This window comes from Mauremys mutica, chromosome 7 (genome assembly GCF_020497125.1).
Source record: "Mauremys mutica isolate MM-2020 ecotype Southern chromosome 7, ASM2049712v1, whole genome shotgun sequence".
In the NCBI taxonomy this organism is placed as follows: Eukaryota; Metazoa; Chordata; order Testudines; family Geoemydidae; genus Mauremys; species Mauremys mutica.
This window is the reverse complement of record NC_059078.1, coordinates 444,173-468,605: the sequence shown is the minus strand read 5'-3', so window position 1 is coordinate 468,605 and position 24,433 is coordinate 444,173. Positions and strand designations below refer to the sequence as shown.

The window sequence follows — 24,433 nt, the reverse complement described above, 5'->3', positions numbered from 1 at the left end:
AGCACGCAGACGAATTCCAGTTCTAGTGACAATGTACCCATTTTGTCGACATTCAACAACCCAATTGAGATCTTTCTCCAGCTCAGGAAATGAAGCGCACCTCATTGGACATTTTTTTCTTGCTTCTTGGCATGTCTTTTAGTGTGTTATTTTTTCGCCGTTCTCTTATTGCTTCTCATTGATACAGAATTCACGAGCAGCGGCGCAATTATTGTTTACTTCTGCATATTCAACAACTTTAAGTTTGAACACGTGTGATAAGCAGACCTTTCTCTTTTGATTTACCATTGTTCATTTTAAATACTAGTATGAAAATAAATTATTATTGTAGTTATAGATTTTGTAGGACTTTATATAGGAATGTCACCTGCTTTATCACTGTCAAATTATTATTGTTCTTTGTTTATGTCAAGGCAGCCCTGTAGATTGGCATGTCTGTGGGGTTAACAGGTTATTTCAATTTTATTAGAGATTTCATCAATTTAACACATTATATTTTTATATTGGCTCGAGACTTATAAGGTCCAACGGTAGAAATGCATGAAGAGATCAAATTACACAGTAGCAGACTGACACCAGTGTTATAGTACTGTAATTCATTGTATTTCTCTGATTGGCTTGTAAAGTGTAGCATTTTGTGAAATGCATGGGTCAAATGTCATGCAGATCTGCAGCACTGCTCTTTTGGTATTCCTTTCAAGCAAATCTAGTCCACTAAACAAAGCCTTTGCAACTTTAAAAGGCTGCAGTACTGACATCATTAATGGGTCAGCAAACTTTGTCTCCCGGACGTCATGGTAAGCCGCTGGCGGGTCGGGACATTTTGTTTACCAGGGTTCCATTCCTGCAGATGCTCCCTCGGCTCCCTGTGGCCACGCTGTGCCGTTCCCAGCCACTTCCCGCAGCTCCCATTGGCTGGGAATGGTGAACCACAGCCACAGGGAGCTGAGGGGCTCCATGCCTGCAGACGCTCCAGGTAAACAAAACAACAATGTATTAGATATTCAATTCAATGATTCCATAGAGTTTAAAATCATCAAATTTTGGTGTAGACCCATTTATAAGCTGACCCCTGCTCTTTGATGCATCACTTTTTTACCAAAAACATTCGGCTTATGTACGAGAATATTCAGTACTCTACAAAGCTACCTTACAGACCTTGGCAGCATGTAGCAACAGATCTCTTTTTCTGGAAAGGGCACCCACATGACTGTAGTTATTCCTCCACACATATAGACTTGGATACACTTACATAGATCTCAACGGCACAGGTCACGCAGAAACTAAAGTTAATATTTGCAAGACATGGAATTCCTGAAGCCCTCCCATCTGATAACGGGCCTCAATTTAATTCTGAAACACTCCTAGCTAGCATCTGCACAGAACTTTGATTTTGAATATAAGACTAGTAGTGCACTTTACCCACAGATTTTTAAACGATTTCTGCAAAGATCAGTGGACCCACATTAAGCATTCCTGCCATGCCGTCAACACCGTTTGTGTGTGGACTGTCTCCAGCAAAACTCCTGATGGGAAGATGAATAAGAATGCTTCTGCCTGTGGCACTGTTACGGCTTACACCTAAGTGGCCCAACCTGAAGGAATTTTGAAAACAGGATGCTGAAATAAAACTTTGGCAGCAATAAAACTTCAAGATTTGTCATAGAACACAAGCACTACCTGAACTGAAACCAAGGAACAAACTGTGGATCCAAGGCTCCCAGACTTAAGGAACTGTTGAAAATTTGGCAGAAGCTCACAGATTCTACCTACTGCAGACTCCAAAAGGATTTCTCCAGAGGAATGGAGTTCATCTTCAACATTTCCCAACATAACAAAAAGAGTCTGGGGCCTGTGGGTACTCAGTCAAAGTGAAATCCCTCCACAGGGAACTCCACATGCAAATTCAATAGAAGTGAGAACATGGTGTGGAAGACTGATCAGAGCCCCTCAAAGATCTGATCTTTAGAATACTGCTCAGAACTACTTAATTGCAGTTTATAAGGGCACATGGTAGCGTAAATAGTTTTAAAAATTTTGAAGTTTATTTTAAGTTATTGTGTGTACACACACACACACACACACACACAGAGGTTTATAATGCAAGTTTTAATCTTTCATTATAAAGAAAGGGAGATGTGCAGCAGTTAGAGTTTTCCTGGTCCTCCACAGTTACCAGAGAGGACCTGTATGTGATGCAGTGGGAGCACAACAAATGGGGGACTTCCCATGCTCTAGTTGCTGCTTAGGGCCTGGGTCGCTATGTTTATGTCCCCATATTATAACGGGATTTTATTGTGCCTTTGTATGGAAGATTACACACACAGACAAATGTACGTATCTTTGCCATGCATAAGTACCTACATACAGTGATCAAATCACCTCTCAACCTTCTTTTAATAAACGGAAAAGACTGAACTCTTTAAGCCTCGCACTGTAAGTTTTGTTTTGTAGCTCTTGGATCATTTTGCGGCCCTCCTCTGAACTCTCTCTCCAGTATTTCCACACACTTCCTGAAGTGCAGACACCAGAACACACAGTGTTCTAGCAGAGGTCTTACCAAAACTGCATGCAGAGGCAAAATGACTTCCCGACTTTGACTTGCTATTCCCATTTTTGTACGTCTAATGATTGCATTAGTCTGTTTGGCCACAGGACTGCACTGAGAGCTAGTGCCAACATGATTATCTACAATGTCTGCTAAGTCTGTTTTTGAGGCTATGCCTATCCTAGGAGCACTTTACCAGTATACTAGATCAGAAAGACACTCCTAGTGCGGATGCAATTCTACTGGGAAAGCTGCACCAGGTACAAGTATAATAAAACCACCCCTACAAGAGAAACAAGCCACACTGGTACAAGTGCAGTTTTGCCAATATAACTGAGTCGGCTCTATGGGCTTCTGCCAATACAGTTCTGTTGGTCAGGGACCACATCTTTCCACACCCCTGACTGATAGAGCTGTGCCATCAGAGACCCTTACCTTAGACATAGCTGAGTCACTGCTTTTCAAGACAGTCTCATACCCTGTAGGCATAGCCTGCACTCTCGGTTCCCAGATATATTATGTTGCATTTGGCTTTATTCACACACATTTTGTTTGCTTGTGATCATTTAACTAGGTAATTCAGATCATTAACTAACAGTAACCTGCCCTCCTCACTATTATCCCCTCCAATCTGTTTCATTTGCATTTTACCAGCAAAGATTTTACATTATTGATAAAAATTAGAGCTGTCAATCAGTTAATGCATGTGATTAGCGCAAAACAAATTAACTAGATAAAAATAGCCGTGACTCATTGCAGTTTTAATCACACTGTTAAACAATAATACCAATTTAAATTTTATTATAAATATTTGTGGATTTTTTCTACATTTTCAAATATACTGATTTCAGTTACAACACAGAATACAAAGTGTACAGTGCTCACTTTATATGTTTTTTTACAAATATTTGCACTGTAAAATAGATAAACAAAAGAAACAGTATTCTTCAATTCATCTCATACAAATACTATAGTGCAATCTCTATCGTAAAAAAGTCCAACTTACCAATGGAGGGTTTTTTTACATAACTGCACTCAGAAACAAAACTTTAGAGCCTACAAGTCCGAAGCATGAAGGGGCATACGAATGTTTAGCATATCTGCCACATAAATACCTTGCAATGCCGACTATAACAGTGTCACATGGATGCCTGTTTTCACTTTCAGGTGATATTGTAAATAAGAAGCATGCAGCAGTATCTCCCATAAATGTAAATAAGCTTGTTTGTCTTCACGATTGGCTGAACAAGAAGTAGGACAGAATAGACTTGTATGAGGTGAACTGAAAAATACTATTTCTTTTATCTTTTTTACAGTGCAAATATTTATAATAAAAAATAATATAAAGTGAGCACTATACACTTTGTATTCTGTGTTGAAACTGAAATCAGTATATTTGAAAATGTAGAAAAACATCCACAAATATAATAAATTTAAATAGGTCTACTATTGTTTAACTGTGCGATTAAAACTGTGATTAAATGTGACTATATTTTTTAATCTCATGATTAATTGCTTTTTTTTTTAAATCATGTGACAGTCCTAACAACAATATTTATAGATTCATGGCAGGGTGGATAAAAATCAATGATTTTAAAAAACAAAACAAAAAACAAAAAACATTTTTATTTAAATTGGATGTTTTTTATTTAAATCGGATTTTTTTGATAAAATGCTTTTTGAGGAAAAAACCTATCTAAAGATAAAGATATAGTATAGCTCAAATGGAATAGGGATATATCTCATCATGGAATAGGGATTATAAATGCTAATTCTATAGCATGAGACAATATATTCATGTAATGTTTAAGAAAAGTTTTGTAAATGAGTTCCAATAGTTCATGGATTAGGGACCCAATCTTATGGTGTTCCACAGGCTTCTGCATAGATTAGGTTAACATTTCTATCTACCCAATGGGACTCAGTGCTCAGTCTGGAAGATACCATCAGAGCTACTTAGTTTTGCAGTTCTCAAACTGGATTTGTCTCTCCAGAGGTAACATGCTTGTTAACAGCAAAAATGTTTTTAAATAAATAAATATATAGAGGTAAGAAATAACAGACCTCAACTCTATTGTCCCTCTGCAAATTTGTGTACACAGTCCACTCCCTTACCTCTCTCTAAAACTGCAAGGTTTCAAAAAATTCAACGAATAGAAGATTGTTGGGGGCGGAATAGATCTGGACAAGGAGAAGTCTGGAGATAAATGTGAGAAGCGAGGGACATATGCTTGCTTTGTTAAAATATTATATGTTTGCTGTTGAAGGAAAAAAACCCAGAATACTTAACGTTGTTGTTTTAGTTAAATAAAACAATTTAAATGTCTGTCTGATGATGTCAAGTATCGGAGGGGTAGCCGTGTTAGTCTGGATCTGTAAAAGCAGCAAAGAGTCCTGTGGCACCTTTTGGAGCATGAGCTTTCGTGGGTGAATACCCACTTCGTCGGATGCATGCCGAAGTGGGTATTCACCCATGAAAGCTCATGCTCCAAAACGTCTGTTAGTCTATAAGGTGCCACAGGACTCTTTGCTGCTTTTGTCTGATGATGGTCTCCTCCGAATACAGCATGGCAAGAAAATACTTCAAATATTAATGATTAACCTGTTGAACTGGAGATATTTATGAAGTCATTGAAGCAGATAGTTCACCTCCCAATTACCTTTGGTAAATGAAATAACCAAAACAATCATTAATTTCTGATATAGCTGTAAAACTAATCTGAAAACTTTTCAAAATAAATCATTGTTTAAAGTGTGTACCTTCCAAAAAATGAAACCTACATCTATCTCTGAGTTGTGAAGAATATGTATTAAGGTTATAACAACCAACAAGAATGCATTTTTATGTAGAAAGCCATGATTAAATCGAGTCTTCCTGACCAGTGATTTAAATCAAATCCACCCTGGTTCATGGATTCCAAGGCCAGAAGGGGCCATTGTCAAAATAGCCTAACCTCCTGAATAGCACAGGCCAGAGAACTTCTCCAAAATACTTCCTAGAGCATATCCTTCAGAAAAACATCCAATCTTGATTTAAAAATTATCATTGATCGAGAATGTGCCATAACCCTTGGGAAATTGTTCCAACAATTAATTACTCTCACAATCAAAATCTTACACCTTATTTGCAGTCTGAAGTTGTCTAGCTTCAACTTCCGCAGCTGCAGCGGCCAGTGTGGCTGACCCCAAAGCCAGTTGCTCAGGTGTGCTGCGGCCAGCCGCACCGGCCGCTGCTCAAGTGGCCCCGGGACCAGCCACACTGGCTGCTGCTTGGGCAATTCCTGGGGCCAGCCATACTATCTGTCCCTGGGGATGCCCGAGCAGCAGTGGTCCTGGGAGTGGCCGGAGGAGCAGCCTAGGGGAGCACAGGAGCATCAGCCCCGGGGGCGGCCCCAGGGAACGCCCAAGCAGCAACAGCTCTGGGGATGGGTAGAGGAGCGGCCCCAGAGGTCATCAGTAGAGTGGCCCCTGGGGGCCTTGGGGCAGTCAGTGCCCACCGCTGGAGTAGGGGCTCCCCAAAGCAGCAGGGCACCAGGAGCAGACATTTAGTCATCATAGGTATTTATACTAAAAGTCATGGACAAGCCAGGGGCCGTGAATTTTTGTTTCTTGCCTGTGACCTGTTCATGACTTTTACTAAAAATGCCCATGATGAAATCTTAGCCTTACCCATTATTAAATATTTGTTCCCCATGAAGGTACTTATAGAGTAATCAAGTCACCTCCTAACCTTCTCTTTGTTAAGCTAAACAGATAGACTTAAAGAGCTCACTCACTACAAGGCATGTTTTCTAATCCTTTAATCATTCCGTGGCTCTTCCCTGAACCCTCTTCAATTTATCACCATCCTTCTTGAATTGCAGGCACTGGAACTGGATACAGTATTCCAGCAGCGGTTACATCAGTGCTAAATAGAGGTAAAATAATCTTTCTTCTACTGCGCGAGAATCCCCTCTGTTTACACATCGCAGGATTGAATTAGCTCTTTTGGACACAGGGTCACACTGAAAGCTCATGTTCAGCTTATCCACCACAGCCCCCAAATCTTTTTCAGTCACTGCTTCCCAGAATAGAGTCTACCATTCTGTAAGTATGGACTACATTCTTTGTTTCTACATGTACACATTTACATTTAGCCATTTTAAAACACATATTGTTTGCTTGCACCCAGTTTATCAACCAGTCCAGATCGTTCTGTACCAGTGAGTTGTCCTCTTCACTTTTTGTGTCATCTGCAAACTTTATCAGTGATGCTTTTATGCTTTCTTCCAGGCCATTGGTACAATATTAATTAGAGTAGGGCCAAGAACTGATCTTTCTGGGATCCCACTGGAAACACACCCATTCAATGATGATTCCCCATTTACAATTATAGTTTGAGAACTACCAATTAGCCAACTTATGTGCCATGTTAATTTTATATTGTTCACTTTTTTGTAATCACAATGTTGTAGGGTACACACGTGAAACACCTTACAGAAGTCTATGTATATTATATCAACATTACTACCTTTATCAACCAAACTTGTAATCTCAAGCATTGGACAAATAACTGATGTGTGGGGAAAGAGCGTCTTTTTGTAAAACTTGACAACCAGAGAGTTGTGCGACCCTTGTTTCCTGATGAAATTTACATTTATTATGGATGATTAAATTTGTCCCAAAGTTTCTGATTGTCCTCAATGAATCATTAGTTGAGGTTGTTTAAGCCAACTTAACATGAAAATGCACAGTTTTCAGAAGTTATGGGATATAAGATTTAATCTTAACTTTGCATTCATGTCTTGGGTTGGTTTTTTTTTTAAAACCAAACAGATCTGTGTTGATTTTTCTAGTTCTATACATCTGAATGTCACTCAAGTATTTAAAAATTGGACTCTTCTTTCTCTTTTCATTCTCAGCCCATAGGAGGAATAGCTTGTTTACAGAAGAGACAGAACCAACTGCTGAGGGAAAGCCATAGGGAAGAGATTACTTTTGCATTTTAGTTATGAACATGGGGAGGCCCTTCACCCATCAGACTCTTAATCTTAACTTTGTTTTGAGAACAGGAATTAGCTATTCTTAGAATCCTAACAGAGAAACTGTGTACTTGGGATCTCATTGCACACAGAGCTTTCTCTACCATCACTCCCCACCCACAGCCACCCGGTGTTCAATATGTGTCCTGTTCTCTCCTCTAACTTCTGCCCTCCCCATCCAGGGCCCCAAAGCAAACACAACCCTGCCTCTACTAGTTTTTAACTCCCATCTCCTTTCCTGGGGCCCTAAGTGCATCCTCACCTCCATCCCCTTTCCTGAGGCCTCAGACTACACAAATGTTACATATTTGAGGGCCAGAAGTGACCATTATGATCATCACCTGACCTCCTGCATAACGATGGCCAGAGAATTTTACCTAGTCATTCCTACATCTAGCACAGTAACTTCTGATTGAAGAAAGCATATTTTTCTACTTCTTAGGCCTGGTCTATGCTTAGAAGTTTTACTGATAACTATTTCAGCTAGGGGTGAATTTTTCCCCTCGCAATTACACGGGCAAAAGCCCTAATGTGAACAGAGTTATACCAGTGTGAAGATGACACACTGGAACAGTTAGTACCCTTCCCATACAGGAATAGGTATAATGGTATGAAGCAGCTTGAGATCAATACACGTGAGTCCAAACTAGGGGAGTTGTTCCACTTTAACTATACTGGTACAGTAACTTTTATGTGTAGACAAGCCTTTGTAGTCCCCTCCACATTCGCTGTCACTCCTGCTTCAGATCACAGACTGCACCCCTTTTGACAATAGCTGGAAGCCTCTCAACCTGGGGGGCATGCGGACCAGGGTCCAAAGGCAGAGGCATCACGTGAATAATCAGGTCTGGCATCATGATGGAGATGGGCTGTCAGCTACAGACTCAGGTAAGCAGTTTTCACCAGACATTGCTTTAGTCAGGAGGGAGGGGATTTACTGTGTAGATTAGAAGCATTCTACACAAGCTAAAGGAAGATGACCATGTCACAGTATCTATTGGGACAGAGATTTTAGCTGCTACAAGACTGGAAGCTGCATTCTAGAGAAAGGCCAAATCTCTAGAGCCAGCATTTCCGGAGGTGTACTGTTTCCTTTGCCCCTCCCCCCACCACCACCACCTTCAAACAGCTACAGAGATACTGAATTTTTCCCAGCACAAATACTATAGAGAATACCCATAACAGCAGCTTTTGGTCAAAGGAAATTCCACACACACTAGCGAACTAAGGACTGAGTTCATTTCCCTACAGATGAAAAAAGGAGAAATCTCGGAATCTGGGATTTTGGCAGTGGGAAGTTACTGGTGAATTATGGCATACTAAATGTTGCTAGACTCTAGAACACTAAGCATCTACACAGAAATTTGCTACACATATTCTAAGGGGAGCTTAATACCATTTGTTAGTCCTTATGCCTGCAAGTCTAAATAATTGTTTTGAGCCATCTTGTAATATTACAGTACTAGTGTACCCAGGAACTAGCAAATTAGCTCACACAATACAATTATACGTACTACTGTACCACAGTACACCAGCCACTGCTCATAGCAATTGTGCCAGGAACTCTGGTAGAGGGTCACAGAGGGCAGTGTCCTTGCATCGTTGTACTATACTGCTGTATGCAGTCATAGGGATGAATGCAAGTGTGGCAGCTCTGTAACATACCAGCTACACACAGGCCTATACTAACATTCTAATTTTTAAGCACAGAGGTGGCAGAGAAGTCTAAGGCAGCCTAAATAAGTCATAGGAGTTTACATGGGAGGTCCTGTGGTAAACAGAGCCCTAGACTTGGATTCAGGAGACCTGAATTATATCCCTGGCTCTGCTACTGGCCCGCTGGATGACCTTGGGCAAGTCACTTCCACTCTCTTTGCCAATGTTTCTCCATGTGTAAAATAGGGACAGTGACACTGACTGTTTTGTGAGCTCCTAGTGAAAAGCACTGTACAACAGGTAATTATTAAGAGAAATGTTGCACTGCTTTAACTAAAAGCAATCTCTATAAACCAATGCAAAGTCCAACAGAAAGACATTTAAACCAGTTTAACCTTTGCTTAAATCAGTCTGGCAACTTGATAATTCACTGACAGAAGCTAAACCAGTTTAAGCATTGGCTAAACTAGTTTAAGTTGTCAATAAAGAGGGTTTTGACTGGCTTAGCTAAATAAATTTTAATTCTACTTAAACAGTATGACTTCTCATATAAACAAGGCCTAAATCAAAATTTTTCACTTCTAATGACATCCTGCAGCAGCTCAGATTACTCAAGGTACATTTTTATTTATTAACCTCACACACTACCCTTGCCTAAAAGCCTCTTCTTAAACTTCAAAGAGCCACACAAAAAACCATTTATGCTTGTTCTAAAAGAGATTGTCAATTTGTCTTCACTTTTGGAATATACATCAAGGCCATTTTTTGGTTTGTCTGTCATCTTGCTCAAAAACTGATGGCATAATCCCTTCAGCATGTTACACTGGCTCTCACGCCCGCACAGTAAAGAGAAGTGAACCTGTAAGTGCATGGAAGAAGGGAGTCAAACTCTTGCGTTAGAGTGACACCATTAAGTTTCAGATTTGATTCCTTTCCTGAGACTGATTAGCTCAAGTGAAATGGTCAGCAGCTGGTGGGTTCTAGCTGAAAACTACAAGTATTCTACCCAGAGTACCCAGTGGTTTTATCTGCAGATAACATTCCCAGTGTCAAAAGCCCTGAATCAGCAGTGGTCTCAAAGGTCATCTAATATGCAGCCACTTACATATCTTGTGAGTTATTCAAGAGACCCAATCTCTACATGCAATGCCACTATAGCTGCAACCAGAGGCACTCAAACTAGCAGCTCCGATTTAAAGATGAAGGGAGGGTAGTGGCAGGATATATTCTGTGAGGGGGCCAATGATGCTGGAATGCACTGCCACTTCTTGGCATGCCAAAGCCCAGATTGGTTAACTTTCCAGGGATGCTGTAATGCCCGTCTTTTTACTCACACACATTTAGGGAAGGATCAGGAATATAGGGCCATGAGATAGGGATTATAGAGCATGTTGGTTTTACTGTTAAGTATTATGGTGGTTTTTGTGAGCAGTTATTTGGTAATTTATCTTTCTGCAGACTTTAATTTCCAGGTGAAGGTGTTTTAAACTGAACTGTAATCAAGGACCATATCAGACCTCCAGTAGCCAATTAGAATCTACCAAAAGGCAGTCCCATGCCAGCTTCTGGAGCCTCTCTGCTCAGATGTTTATTGCTCCTTTACTAATCTGTCCTATGCTCAAAGTACATTGGGAACCAATCTAGAAAAAGATACCACTTTCTAGCAGAGCCAACAAATTATAAACTTCATAAGTAAGTAAAGGGATCCTATCAACTTAAATTCCATGTCCGGAAAATCTTGTACCTACTATACTTAAAATGTCTATAGTTACTAAAATTGAAATTTAAAGGAAAAAATATTTGTTTTTCCAGTGTCTTCCCTTTGTGTATTGAACAGCATTTTGTGTGAGGTAGTTTCACTGTTCCCCTGAAAACTCAGGCAAAGTTTCTCTTGCTGAAAAGACCCTCAGATATCAAGAGGAACAGAAAAAGAACACTCTTTGTACTCAATGGAATCTGCCACCTTCTGGTGGCACACTGCCAACTGAAGAAAGACCCAAGCCTCAGCTGAATCATTAGATGTCAAGATCTTGTAATTATAGCTGCTCAGTGCTGGAATACACTAAACCCCCAAGGTAGCAAGAGCGTGGCAGAGATACCACAATTCTGAAGCAAGCACTCTAAGTACTTCAGCAGCTAGGCCTTGCTGGTGCTAGCCCTGGTAGGTTCAAACCACCATTCAGACACATGGCTACAGGAGCAGGAACTTTCCTGGGGCGTGGGGAGCAGCACAAAAAAGGGATAGGTTGCAAATACCATAAGTGTAGAGGCTTAAACAGGTACACTTCAAAATGAGCAACAGTGGTTCTTGTGTGGGCCCCAAGGGCAGTTAGGGCTCTTCAGGCCCAGTGCCTGGGAGGCCCTCTCCAGTTCAGTTTCTAGTCAAGCCAATAGAAACTCGCAGGTCTCCAGGCCAGACTCAGTGGTATTTCTCTCAACAGGGTTCCACTGCACTGGCTTCCAGCCCAAGTGCTACAGCTCACCCCCATGTCCCATGCAGACCTGCATCCAGCTGTAATGCCCAACAGTCACAGCATGTTCCACCTGTGGCTCTCTGCATAATTCCTGGAGGTGCTTCTCAGCAGCTCCTAACTAACGCTGCTGGCTCCTGCTTCCCAGACAGCTAGGGTGACCAGTTCACAACACTAAAATATCAGGACACATTGGGGTGCTGTCGTCCCCGGCCACAGTCCACCCAGGCTCCGCCCCCCACTCTGCCTCCAAGTCCCGCCCCCTCCCTGCCCCGCTCAGCCCCCCCCCCCCCCACCATGCCCTTCCTCATCTCCCAGTCCCCTACTGGCTTGCTGCATCCTTCCTCAGTGCCCCACCCACCACTCACCTCTTCACCCTCCCCACCCGCCTCTTCACCCCTACAGCACCGACTTCCTCTCTGCCGGGTGGGTGCTCACCCACCCCCCACCTCTTCCCGCCCAAGCATCTGCCCTCGCTCAGCCCCCATTCCATCCCCTTCCCCCAAGTCCCCCCCCCGCCCTGCCTCTTCTCCACCTCCTCCCCTGAGCGCACTGCATCCCTGCTCCTTCCCCCTCCCTTCTGGAAAGTGCTAAGTACCACTAAACAGCTGTTAGACAGCAAGAAGCGCTGGGAGGGAGGAGGAGCGGGGGTGCAGCACGCTCATGGGGGTGGAGGAGGAAGAAGGAGATGAGGAGGGGGGAGCTTGGCTGCCATTTTTCCCAATGGGTGCTCCAACCCTGGAGCACCCACGGAGTCGGGACCTCCCTCTCGCTCGCCTCCTTACCTGAATATCAGGACAAATGGCATCCTGATCATACATTGATTGGGATGTGGGACAAAGGGTTAAATATCGGGACATCTGGTCACCCTACAGAGAGCTCACTCAAATCTTGGTTAAAGCCCTTCCTCCTACCCAGCCAGGGGAAAAAGCAGTGTAGTGGGAAAGGGGTTGATAAGAGTTGTGCTCCCCTGCTTATCAGATCCATCACAAACCGCATTTTACCATATGGTGCTGGATTGCAGCACTCAGGTTTTCCTATAGTACCCATGACCACAGACAAGACCCCATGTGACAGCAGCTCTATAGGTCATCTAACAGCAGACGGGACACCCCCACGCACATACCAACAGCAGATCCAGCACCAAACTGAGAAGCTGCAACTTTTATGAGCAGATGACAACCTGCAATCCAGATTATGATGATGACCTGGTGAAGTTAGTGTAACATGGTTTATTTGGAGGTACCCTTGAAAGTTTTCCATAGGACTGCAGCAGTTAATAGTTCACCACCAAAATTGATTAGGGGCCTTTGCCTGTCATAATAGGTGACACCTATGCTCCACACTGCTGTTATAAAGCAGCAAGTGCACTTGCCGATCTTGCAGGCCATGTTTAAAGCTGTAAATAACCTAATTCCAGACCAGGGTAATGCCTGAGTGACACAATATGGCCAAACGGCTGTATTTATCTATAGAGACTACAAGTCCCAGCATGCAATAAGAAAAAGATGCCTGACTGGAGCATTGCATGCGAGGATCTGTAGTTGGATAGGCCACCTCTCCACATTAAAGACAAGAAGCTTAAATACACTATCATATACAAAAGTTAGAGGTGGTCCCCTAACAAATTTCCAGCGCAGCCCCCTTGGGTTCAGCCATACTCTTATTTTACAGAAAAGTCCTTTCCAGCAAAGGTATCTAGAAGATATCGATAACCCTGACTTCTTACTAATCCATTTCTATACATAAATGTGACTATATTACAGTAGAGACTCAGTAATTCACAATTTTCTATAGTGCTTTGATATTTTACAAACAAAACAGATGACTGCAAAAATTCACTGTGAAATAAGGAATTAGCTAATTTCTGAGTAAAAAAGGGATAATCCATCACAAAATGTACTTTGTTCATTTATTTGACAAGTATTTAGTTTTGTTTACAATACAGTATAGTGTACTAAAGAATATTCTGTTATATATTTTACAGATGTAATGAGACATCACTGCAGTTCCCTGCTATTAAGTCTTGTGAGAAATGGGGAGAGACTGCCTCATATGTGCAAATTATGGGGTGTGCAGATCAGTAAAATTTTATATTTACATTTTCTAAAAATATTTAAAAGGTTTTTCCATTTTAAAACTCAAGTTAAACAAGAATTTTTATTACACCACCACCTTGAGGCCCCACCTGACATTGAACCTCCATTGTGGGAGGCACTGTACATACACTTAGTAAAGGTCCCTGCCCTGAAGAGCTTACAACCTAAACACAGGACAAGCAAGGAGGAAGAAAGGAAGCATTACTACCATTTTACATGAGGAAGTCAAATGCAGACTGTTAGCCCAAAGTTACAAGGGAGACTATAGCAGAGCCAAATAATCACACCACCTGAGCCCCAGTCAAGCACCCTAACGACATCCCCTGCACCCTTAGAATTCATAAATCTACAAAGATGCTTTGAACTGCACATGGGAAGCCAAGTGAATCCCAATCACATCCTACTTAACTTGCCCATTTAAACATGTAACCTTTTCCTAAAGCTATAGCTACGGTAAACCTTTTCTTTTATTTTTTTTAAGTATAGCAGAACGTAGTGGATCACACTTACTGCAATACTAAAAATTAATCTACAATCATATTATTGGAAACATGTATTATGAAGTGCAACTTTTCAGGATCTGAACTCAAAACCTTGAAAACAAAGTAGAAACTTATTCACTAAGCAGCGTCTTTGGTTAAAAGCCATAGTGATTTAAAGGCATACTTTGGTCGTTAGAGAACTCCGATACTGTTTCATTAACTTAAATGACAAAGTATTAAAAACAATGTCACAAAGGGGAAGCAACACCACCATATTTAAGGTTGAGATGAGCTTACTGTTTAATATATGAACTGCAAGTTTAGTTCCAGAGGCATTCAAAATTTAATAAAATGTTTTGCTCATTCAACAAAAGAATAAAACATTTTCATACAATACATAGGGAACTTATATGTCAAATTATTTTTACAACACTGGAAGCCTGTGCAAAAAAACCTACATCGTTTAGTATTGTCAAGAAAAAATCCAAGTTCCTCCTTAAACTTGATCTTGTCCTGTGGTACCAATAGATATGCTTTAGTTAAAAAGCATGGTTATATATGTGATTTCATATTCATTCTTTATCAGAGACCTGCATACCAAATTGGTTCACTTTAAAAGACAAAAAAGGATTATCTTAGCACCAGCACTCCAAACTTTTTCCTCTGCCACTGATATAACAGGTAAAAGATTGCGATCCTGTTGATGCCCAAGACAGAAGAGAACCTAGGTCACTCTCCTTGAGTGGTATGAGCTCTGCAAGGCCAACGGGAATAAGCTTGTTTGAATCAGTAAGTTAGCAGCCATGACAAACAAAACATCTGTTTACAATGGGTAAAGTGGTCCCATTTTCAGTCACTCTTCTGACTATAAACACACTAAGGGTGATATGGGGTGTTCCATTCTTCTAAACACCTTTTCAATTAATAGTTTTCTTAAAATTCTTTAAGGGATAAAATTTCTCACAGATTATCTCAACCCAGAAGATTTTGTTTTTAAGTGGGGGGGGGGAATCAGTTCAGCTAGTTTGGAGTTAGGTGGGTAAACAAAGTTTTCCGTTTTAAAGTGTGTGTGTGTGTGTGTGTGTGTGTGTGTGTGTGTGTGTGTGTGAAATACCAGCTTTGTTCAAACATAGCCCTTCCAAGTAATAATAATAATGCCCATGTGTTATATTGGTTTTCACCCACAGATCTCAAAGCACTTCACAGTCCTTAATATACTTATTCTCTCAACGCCCTGTGAGGTAGGGAAGCATCATCATCTTCATTTTATAGCTGGGAAACGACAGCACAGAGGCTAAGTGACTTGTCCAAGGTCACACAGGAAGATTTTAGAGAGCAGAGAAATGAATCCAGGTCTCCCAGTACCCTAACCACTGGACCATCCATCCCACTGCAAGTTATGAACCACTAAACCTAAGTACTTAAGCTTAGAATTTCAGAAATGTGGACATTTATGATTTCCAGAACAATGCTCACTAGAACACATTGCACATACTATTTTATAAGGTTCACAGCTGCAAATGTTAGTGATAAAGTTATGTACACATTTCCAATGTAACTTGTTTTCACTTTCTGCAAATCTCTCCTTGGGGGGGCTATAACTTTTCAATCTTGATCTCAGCCCTTAGAAGACGTTTTTAAAAAATCCCTTTAGCCACTTTCAAAAGTAAAGGAAAATTATAACCTTACTCCAGTAACTGAAAATTGGCTGAACAAAAAATCTACAGACTTGCCACACAGTTCATCCTCCAAGAGGAAGAATGCTTCTTTGCTAATTACAGAAAAAATTAGAAACTGGGAGCAGCTGAAAAATTGTTTCTTCAGTATGCTCAGTGGGAATTAGCTAAGAGTTCAGCAGCTTAATAAGCCCCACCCCTTTGTAGCTCAGTGAGGAGGCCAGGCAAACTGCATATTCTCCCTGCCCAGTAGGGACAGGAGTTGCTGCTAGGAAGACTTGCTGCAGGAATACTGGAAAAGTGCCACTGAAAGAGCAAATTCCTGCAAAATAGCAACTTCAGCAAGGAAAGGAGAAAACTGAAGACATGAAAAATTGTAGATTCCACACTTTCTAGGTGTCTAATTTTTTCTGCATTCCACTTACCTGAAAATTCTAATCTTTCATTTTTTAAAAAGTTCCCTTTTCCTATTGTCAAGATACTTTCGGATGTAAACGGTGTCATTGTCATTTTACCCCAGACTTGTACTGTCTACAAATGAAATAAGCAGCAGAGGTGCTACAAACTAACTGCTGCCACATCCTATTCCTTTAAATGAAGCATGAACTTTAAAGTCTGTATTAGCCTAATAACCATATGTAAAAGACCAAAAAAATTAAATACAAAAGTTGTTAATGTAATATGTTTATTTAAGGGTGAATAAGTGAAGAGACAGAACTGTTAAGGTTTTCATATTAATCTTCATTTGCTCATATCACATGTGTATTTACACCTCTACCCTGATATAACGTGACCCAATATAACACAAATTCGGATATAACACAGTAAAGGAACGCTCCGGGGGGGGGGAGGGGGGGTGCTGCGTGCTCCAGTGGATCAAAGCACATTTGATATAACATGGCTTCACCTATAACGCGCTAAGATTTTTTGGCTCCTGAGGACAGCGTTATATCGGGGTAGCGGTGTTTTTAAATATATATTCATTACTTGCTCACAATACTGATTATGTTAATGTTACTATAAAAACCTTCATACCTATATCCTGATTTGTGTACTAAAAACTTATAACCTTAATATTTTATTAGCATATTTTACATATATTAAGTTATGCATTTAACAGCTCAAAGAATGAGTCCAATGTGCATGCACAGGAGCAGAGTAACTTTATGTGAACCTTGACTTTTGAATTTCCTGAACTTTGTGCATTTGTTATGTTTGTATTACCACAGTGCCTTAAAGGAACACCGTTCAAGATATTTAAAATCCACATTTTTGTCTACTATGGCAGTAAAAAATTAAATATTTTTAAAAAGTTGACTTGCTGCATTTCTCCCAGCTGGGACACTAAAGACAGACACCTCAGTCTGTCAATTTTATTTTTAGGTTATCATGCACTAAACCCCAGTATTTCAGCTACAGAAAGTGCAGGGGAATGTTTGTATTTTAAAAAACCTGTTTCCACTGGAAATACTTGTATATTCCATGTAACATTTCTACTAATCTGAAATTTTCTAAAGGTTTGTTTTTAAAGAGCATAAACAGGGTGAAATCTGATCCAACAGTATCTCTTTAATATTGCATTAATAAGCTTTTTTCTAACTTAGCTTGAATGAAAACAATGTCTCTCAAAATGAGAGTTGGCTGCAAATAACAGCTACCTGTAAAAGGGAATTAAAGTATATGTAAGATGTGGTCATACCACCTTGGACTGTAATCTCAGATATCATTAGCTAATCAGTATTGCAGTTAGGTCAGGACAACTCCAACAAATCCCAGGGTGGTCTAGAAAGTGTTATCAGTTATGTCTTCCCACTGAGTCAGCGGTGAATTAATGCCCCATTTATTGTGTTGGGGGCACTGCAAAATAAAGGCTGACTTGCAACTAGTGAAGATCCCTTCATACTTTTTACATGAGCAAGGAAGTAAGATCTGGTGTCCTGGCAAAATTCTAAATCGGGAAATTACTGCTGTCCTGTTGCAGTGTATGAGGGGTGAAAACATTATCTAAAAGTTAAATAACTGCCACGTTCCACCCACAAGGTGGCTGCATTTCAGTTGTCTGTGCAGAGATTAGTCTAAGTTTACTTTCTAAAATACTGTGGAATCTACATCTCAAATATAAGATGTTATGCACCAATTATATTGTTTTGGAATAAGAAAATGATTCCTGACAGTCAAGCACATTTATTACAAACATTAGTTCAGATAAAATGTACAGTTAATCAGAAAACTACAAACTAACATGATATTTTATGAAAAAAGCTTAGTAGTTAGATTTTGTTAGCACAAACCAGATGGGTGTTTGCAAAGACCATGACTGTTTTCAAACATTTGGGTACACTTGTTTTACATATTGCTTTATCATTTTGTTACATGAATTCTGTATACAAATTTCAAGTTTTCAGATGTACTAATTTTTAAAATATATTATAACTGGGAATATATTTTTATCTGTTATTCAAAATGGTACAGACAATGTCCAACACAAGATGTATCTCAAAAATTAGAGTAATTAGATTTAAATAGTTTTTTTAAAAGTCAATTATTTCTCCTAAAAAGGAAATCTCTATTAAAACCAATTAGACAGTCCACTGCAGTGTGGTGCCTGCCAGCTGCTCTTCACACAATACACAGTCATGGCAAAAATGGCCCTTTGCCACAGATACTGCAAATTGTTGCTACATTAAATGTTGGAGGCAGAGTAACATGTTTGCAGAGGTGGCATTTGCCATATATTTCACTATCTACAGCAGGGAAAATGGCTCAGTAACTGAGGGAAAGTATTTCCTACATCTTTTGGTAGGCATCCAACTGCAGAAGAGGCTATATGCTATATATTTTGCTCTGCGAGTACAGCAAAAGGGGGAAAGTTCTTTAGATTGTGTTTTGTTGCTAGTTCCAAAGTTGAGCTGGGCCACTATTTTGACTGTTCTCTGCTCTGTGAATGGAAAATCCCCTCTCAGCAGTAGCAGGCTGGTGTCTGCAGCACACACCCACTGCACACAGCAGAAATTCCAGTCAATAAGGCAAATGGGGCCCAGCCGATGGAAGGGGAGGAAGGAGACATACGAACAATAAGGAAAGCATCTGGCTGTATGACTAACTGGAAAGGAGACTGGAGTCAGATGTAGATTGCAGTCCCAGATCCAAGGCTACAACTGTCTCTCTTGCTATAGGAAAATCATATCAATTCTCATTGCCCTAATTTTGCAGAGAGAGAGACAAGATGGGTGAGGTAATACCTTTTACTAGACAACTTTCAAGCTCCATCAAACTCTTCAGTTCTCTGGAGCACAAAAGCTTGTCTCTTGTTGGTGAAATAAAAGATATTACTTCACCCATCTTGTGTTTCTCATATCCTGGGACCAACACGGCTATAACAGTAGAAACTAGTTTTGAACAGACTGGAAACAACTAAAAAAGCCAGCTCAGGGTTTCCAGCCCACATCCTAGTGCAATTCTAAGAACCAAACAATGAAATCCAACCTGTAGTTTTATCCAGCTGGAGCAAGATTTACACACTTTTGCTTCAGAGCTGTGGAAATGCAAAAGCAAAGCCCTTTTTCTGAACAGGAACCAGGCATCTCCTAAGCACTGTACTAATGGAGGCTGCTCTGCTGTCCTTCCCTGGAGACAGCAGCCAACACTACTGAAGCTTCTCACGTAGCAACCAGAGCTCCCGAGCCAACTGCAGCTGCTGTCACTGCCTTGAACACTTACCCACAGGATCCAAAGCAAAGCAACACCCTCCTTACTTCCTTCACCTTTGTGCTTCAAGCCAGAAGGCTGGAAACAAAATGACTTCCTGGGCCAGTTACAGAAAAATTCCTTGTACCTCCTTCATAGGTGAAAAGGGAAACTCCTACCCCCTATTAAGGAAATACTGAACTCTTTGTCTAGCCTTAGATTTTTGCTTTTAACAGCAGCACCTCCAGAGTGTCAATTTGGAATTTAAAAAAAAATAATGCTGCCAAAATCATGGTTTTCGCAACAATAGTCCCATCCCCCACAATATGATATTAATTCACTCTCCTGCCCACAACCTCTGCCTGAGTGAACCTTAAACACTCCAATTACATAATGGGACAGAGAGAGACTGCAGGAGGCCACTGCAAGGCCTGCAAAGAGCTATTATCTCCTTAAAACATCATTGGCCTCTGCAGAGAGCTGGAAGAATCCCAATGGTATATTATAATCACTGTACAATAAAATCCCAGGACCCCTCTGCACAACAGACTATCTGCTGCCTGTTGAGAATCCCCTTCATTACATCAATTTTCCCTGCTTAGAAGCACAAGGAACCACATCTCAGTTCCTTCCTTCTGTCAGGGAACAGGAACGTAAAGTTCTTCCCAGAGCCACTTTCCAGCTTAGAGAGCCAAGCCCAACATTTTACAAGACATATGACATACAACAAAGGAGCTCTGTTTGAACAGTAGGCCATTGGCATCCAAGGACGAGCTGCTGGAGACACAGGTGACCTTGTCACAGCTGTATGCTGTTAAAAATATGAACTGTATTTTAGTTAGGTCCTGAGCCTAAACAGCCAGGTAGGGAGGCTGGGAATCCACCCAGCAGGAGAAACACGACAGACAACGAAATGCAGGAAAATCCGTGCTGCAGCCTCCAGCACAAGGCAAGAAAAGAGGAGAGGATTATTAGTGAGCACACTGTACAGGCACCATGAGAAAGCAGAAAATGCAGGTCAAACACCTCCTCCCACATACCCTGAAGGGACCAGCAGCTCGGAGCTGACAGCAGGGACAGGAAAGGAAACAGCAGCCCAGAGCAGGCTGCTTCAAGACAGAGGGTGATCCTCTCATTCCTGTGAAGCAATAATCTTGGCGTGGAAGTGATTAGCACAAAAGGGAGCTTTCCCACAACAGTGACTTTCCCCTCTCCTCTCTACAAGCAGCTCAAAGGCAACTGACAAAGCCCTCCACTGTACCGACCACCACCCACACAGAGACTTGCCTGGGAACCAAAACAAACTGAATTAATCAGAATCTAACTCTCTCTCTACCATGATAGCGACAACTCGGTCCTCCCGAGACAGGCAGATGCACACACTGAGGAGAAACGCCATGATTCCCTCTGGCAATTAACTAGGAGTCCCCGTCCTCACCAACCCCAGAGCTGGGTAGTCCCCAACACCCTGGCTGGGGCTCCCATCTATACAAACACCTCCCCACATCCAGACGAGACACTCCTCGCACTTGCTCCCCCACCCTCCTCAGGGCTTAGCCAGGGCTCCCCCCGCGCATTCGTTTCCACCACAAGGGTTCGGTCGTCGCCCCCCCCCTCGGGGCTCGGCCAGCCCCCGCGCCCCACTCGGTTCCCCCCGTCCGGGCTCGGCCAGGGCACCCCCGAGTCGGATAGGAGCCCCCCGCGCTCGGCTAAGGGACCCCACCCCCACTCGGCTCGGCTGCGGGCGCCCCGCGGCTCTGCCCGCTCATCACCCCCCTTCCCATCCCAGGCCCGGCTGCGAGGGCCCCGTGCGCCGTCCCCGCCTCGTCCTGCCCCGCGCCGAGTTTCTCTCGCGCAGGCCCCTGGGGACGGAGACAAGGCAGCGAGCGGCGGCGGCAAGAGCGATCCCGGGCCAAGAGCAGAGGCAGGTAGGGAGCGGCTGCAGCCGGCCGGCACCCGCGAGGCGCTGCCGGGGACGTAGGCCGCGGGCCCGTCACCCCGCGGGGCGCCCCAGGGCTCCCTTCCCCCCAGAGCCCACCCCCTACCTGGCCGGCCCGTTGCCCGGGCCCCCGCGCGCCACTAGGCCCGGCTCGGCGCCACGGCGTTTCCTGGGCAGCAGACGGGACCGAGACCCTCTGCGGCGGCGGCAGCCTCGGCCCCTCCCCCTCAGCGCCAGTGGTTGTGCCTCTTCCACGGGCCTGGCGGAAACAGCACTGAGCGCACGGGGCGCCCCAGCGCTGGCGCCAGGGGCTATCCGGACACGCCCACTACCACTCCCCATTGGCTGCACCGTCGCCTAGCTCCACCCATTTCAACCATATACTGGCAGCAGCACCCCTTCGAGCCTCACCTATTCACACTTTCGATTGGCCCCCGCTTGAGCAGGCCACGCCCATGCCCACATCGCATTGGCTACAGTTGGCCCGCCCAGTCGCTCTCGCCACAGAGGCGGCTTCCTATTGGTGTCGCAAGCTGCCACTTTGAAGGGGGTAGCGACGACAGAGAAAAGGCGCGAGCGGCTGCCTTACTGCTAGTACAAGAGCCCCGCCGCAGCTTTGAGGGCGACTCCTATTGGCTATGGGGTGTATCAGGCCGTCTTGAAAATATGCTCTGGTTGGCCGAACCTCCCGTCAGTTAGGGACAAGTATCGGCATTGCGCACTGAGTTAGCCGCTCTACGTGACCGGGGGCGGAGCCGGCCTATGATTGGTTCGACGCCGCTTGAACCACGTGGGGACGACTCTCTCCCGGGGTGTAACTCCCGCCCCGGGACACGTGGCAGAGAGAAGGGGTGGGGCGCTCGCAAGGCACGCGCACGCAGCCTCCCGCCCAGCCGGGGAAGGGGGGCCGCGCCACCCGAGGAACGGCCCCTGCGGGCTCCCGTAGGGCGCGCGGCTGTGCCGGGCCTGGCTCCCCAGCGCTTTTAGAGCGGGTCACGCGCTGGTCTGCGGCATCGCCGCGAGCCCGGGACGCGCCCAGCACTGCTGTGATGCAGCGGCCGAACTCACCTGACTGCTGCACCAGGAAACGCCTCCAGCATCTCCCGGCCGGCGCAGGGACCCGGCCTAGGCCGGCCCAGACAGAGCGACCGCGCTGAAAAGGGGCCGGGCCAAGGGCTCGACTCGCTCAAAGCAGCTGCCCCTTCAGCCCCGCATCCTAGCAGGGGCCACGGCCAGGTGCAAGAACCCCCAGCAGGCAGAGCTGGAATAGAGCAACCCACCCCCACCCCAGAGACCCCCCTGGAGGCCTGAAGCAAAAGGCTTTGTACTTATTTAAAAGCCTTTAAATAACTGAATACTCTTATGCAGAACATCATCCAATCCTTCTTTCAATCCTGCTAAAATTCTTGGCCTCAACAACATCCCCTGGCCAAGAGTTCCACAGCTGAGAGTAAGTCCTGAAAAAAGCTTGGCAGCAGATGATTGTGTTAAACTCCTCACTCAGTCAGGAAGTTTAGGCTTGAAATTAGACGAAGGTTTCTAACCATCAGGGGAGTGAAATTCTGGAACAGCCTACCGAGGGAAACAGTGGGGGCGAAGGACCTCTCTGGCTTTAAGATTAAACTTGTAAGTTTATGGAGGGAATGGTTTGATAGGATAACCTGATTTAGTCAATAGGTCAATAACATGCGACCGCTGGTAATTAGTACCGAGGGTCAATGTTGGGATATTGAAAATCTTTTTCCTGAGTGTCTGGCTGGAGAGTCTTGCCCGCATGGTCAGGGTTCAGCTGATCGCCATATTTGGGGTCAGGAAGGAATTTTCCTCCAGGGTAGATTGGCAGTGGCCCTGGTGGTTTTTCGCCTGCCTCTGCAGCATGGGGCAGGGGTCGCTTGCTGGAGGATTATCTGCTACTTGGAGTCTTTAAATCAGGATTTGGGGACTTCAACAGCTGAGTCAAGGGAGAGAATTATTTCAGGAGTGAGTGGGTCAGCTTTTGTGGCCTGCATCTTGCGGGAGGTCAGACTAGATGATCATAATGGTCCCTTCTGATCTTAAGTTCTATGACTCTATGATTTAGCAAAGCACATGCTAACTGAAGTTTAGTTGTCTTTTATATATGTATATTTTTTACACCATGATTGTGATAAGGAGAGAGTGACAAATTTGTTTGCCCCTCTAAAAAAGGAATGACCTGTCCCAGGCAAACAATTTTTCAAGACTGACAAGGCAATGATTTGCCCATAGCCCTCTGCATGAGGAAGTCATCTTATCATGGGAAAAGCACATGCACCTGTTGACTAGGCCATGCCCTCTAAACTCAGTCTCCTCTCGCTGTAGGAAAGTGAACACTAATTCCTTGATGCTTTGAGGGGACTTAATTATAACAATATGTGCCCCTTGCACACTATAATTAGTCTCCCTGGAAACATTCCTAGCTGCAGCTGAAGGATAAGTCTGGTTGAAGCATGTTCCTCACTGATTTCCCAACTGAAAAAGTGGCCTTATCTTCCCCAAGGTCTTTGTGGTGTCTCTAGTACAAGCTACCTTTTCATGTTGCCAACAATGTTCAGTAAAAGTAATACATTTTTTCCTCATGGCTCTGTTCCTGAGCCAAATGGAGGAAACATCTAATAGCAGTGCAGCCAGCATGCTTTCTGTCACTTTAGTCACTGCACTAATCTCAGAGATGTCAGCACAAGGCTAGAAAATGTTGTTTTTTTTTAATTAAAAAAAACTCAAGCCTGATTCACTTAGAATTAGGCTGTTGCATGTTATGCCTATCTCCTCCCATCCTCTTGCAGGATCTAGAGAACATAAAAAACTGATGTAGCTTCCCAGAGTCTGATCTGAA

The 24,433-nt window shown here is 43.3% G+C and overlaps 1 protein-coding gene across 3 annotated transcripts in view; it reads right to left on the bottom strand.

The window, feature by feature from the left end:
- Positions 1-21,852, bottom strand: part of SETD5 (SET domain containing 5) — a 172,912-nt gene extending 151,060 nt beyond the window's left edge. For all 3 annotated transcript variants that reach the window (XM_045023004.1, XM_045023005.1, XR_006580878.1), the window contains exon 1: positions 21,686-21,852. The gene's annotated coding sequence lies outside the window, so the exon portion shown is untranslated. The remainder of the gene's footprint in view (positions 1-21,685) is intronic.
- Between the last annotated feature and the right edge of the window lie 2,581 nt (positions 21,853-24,433).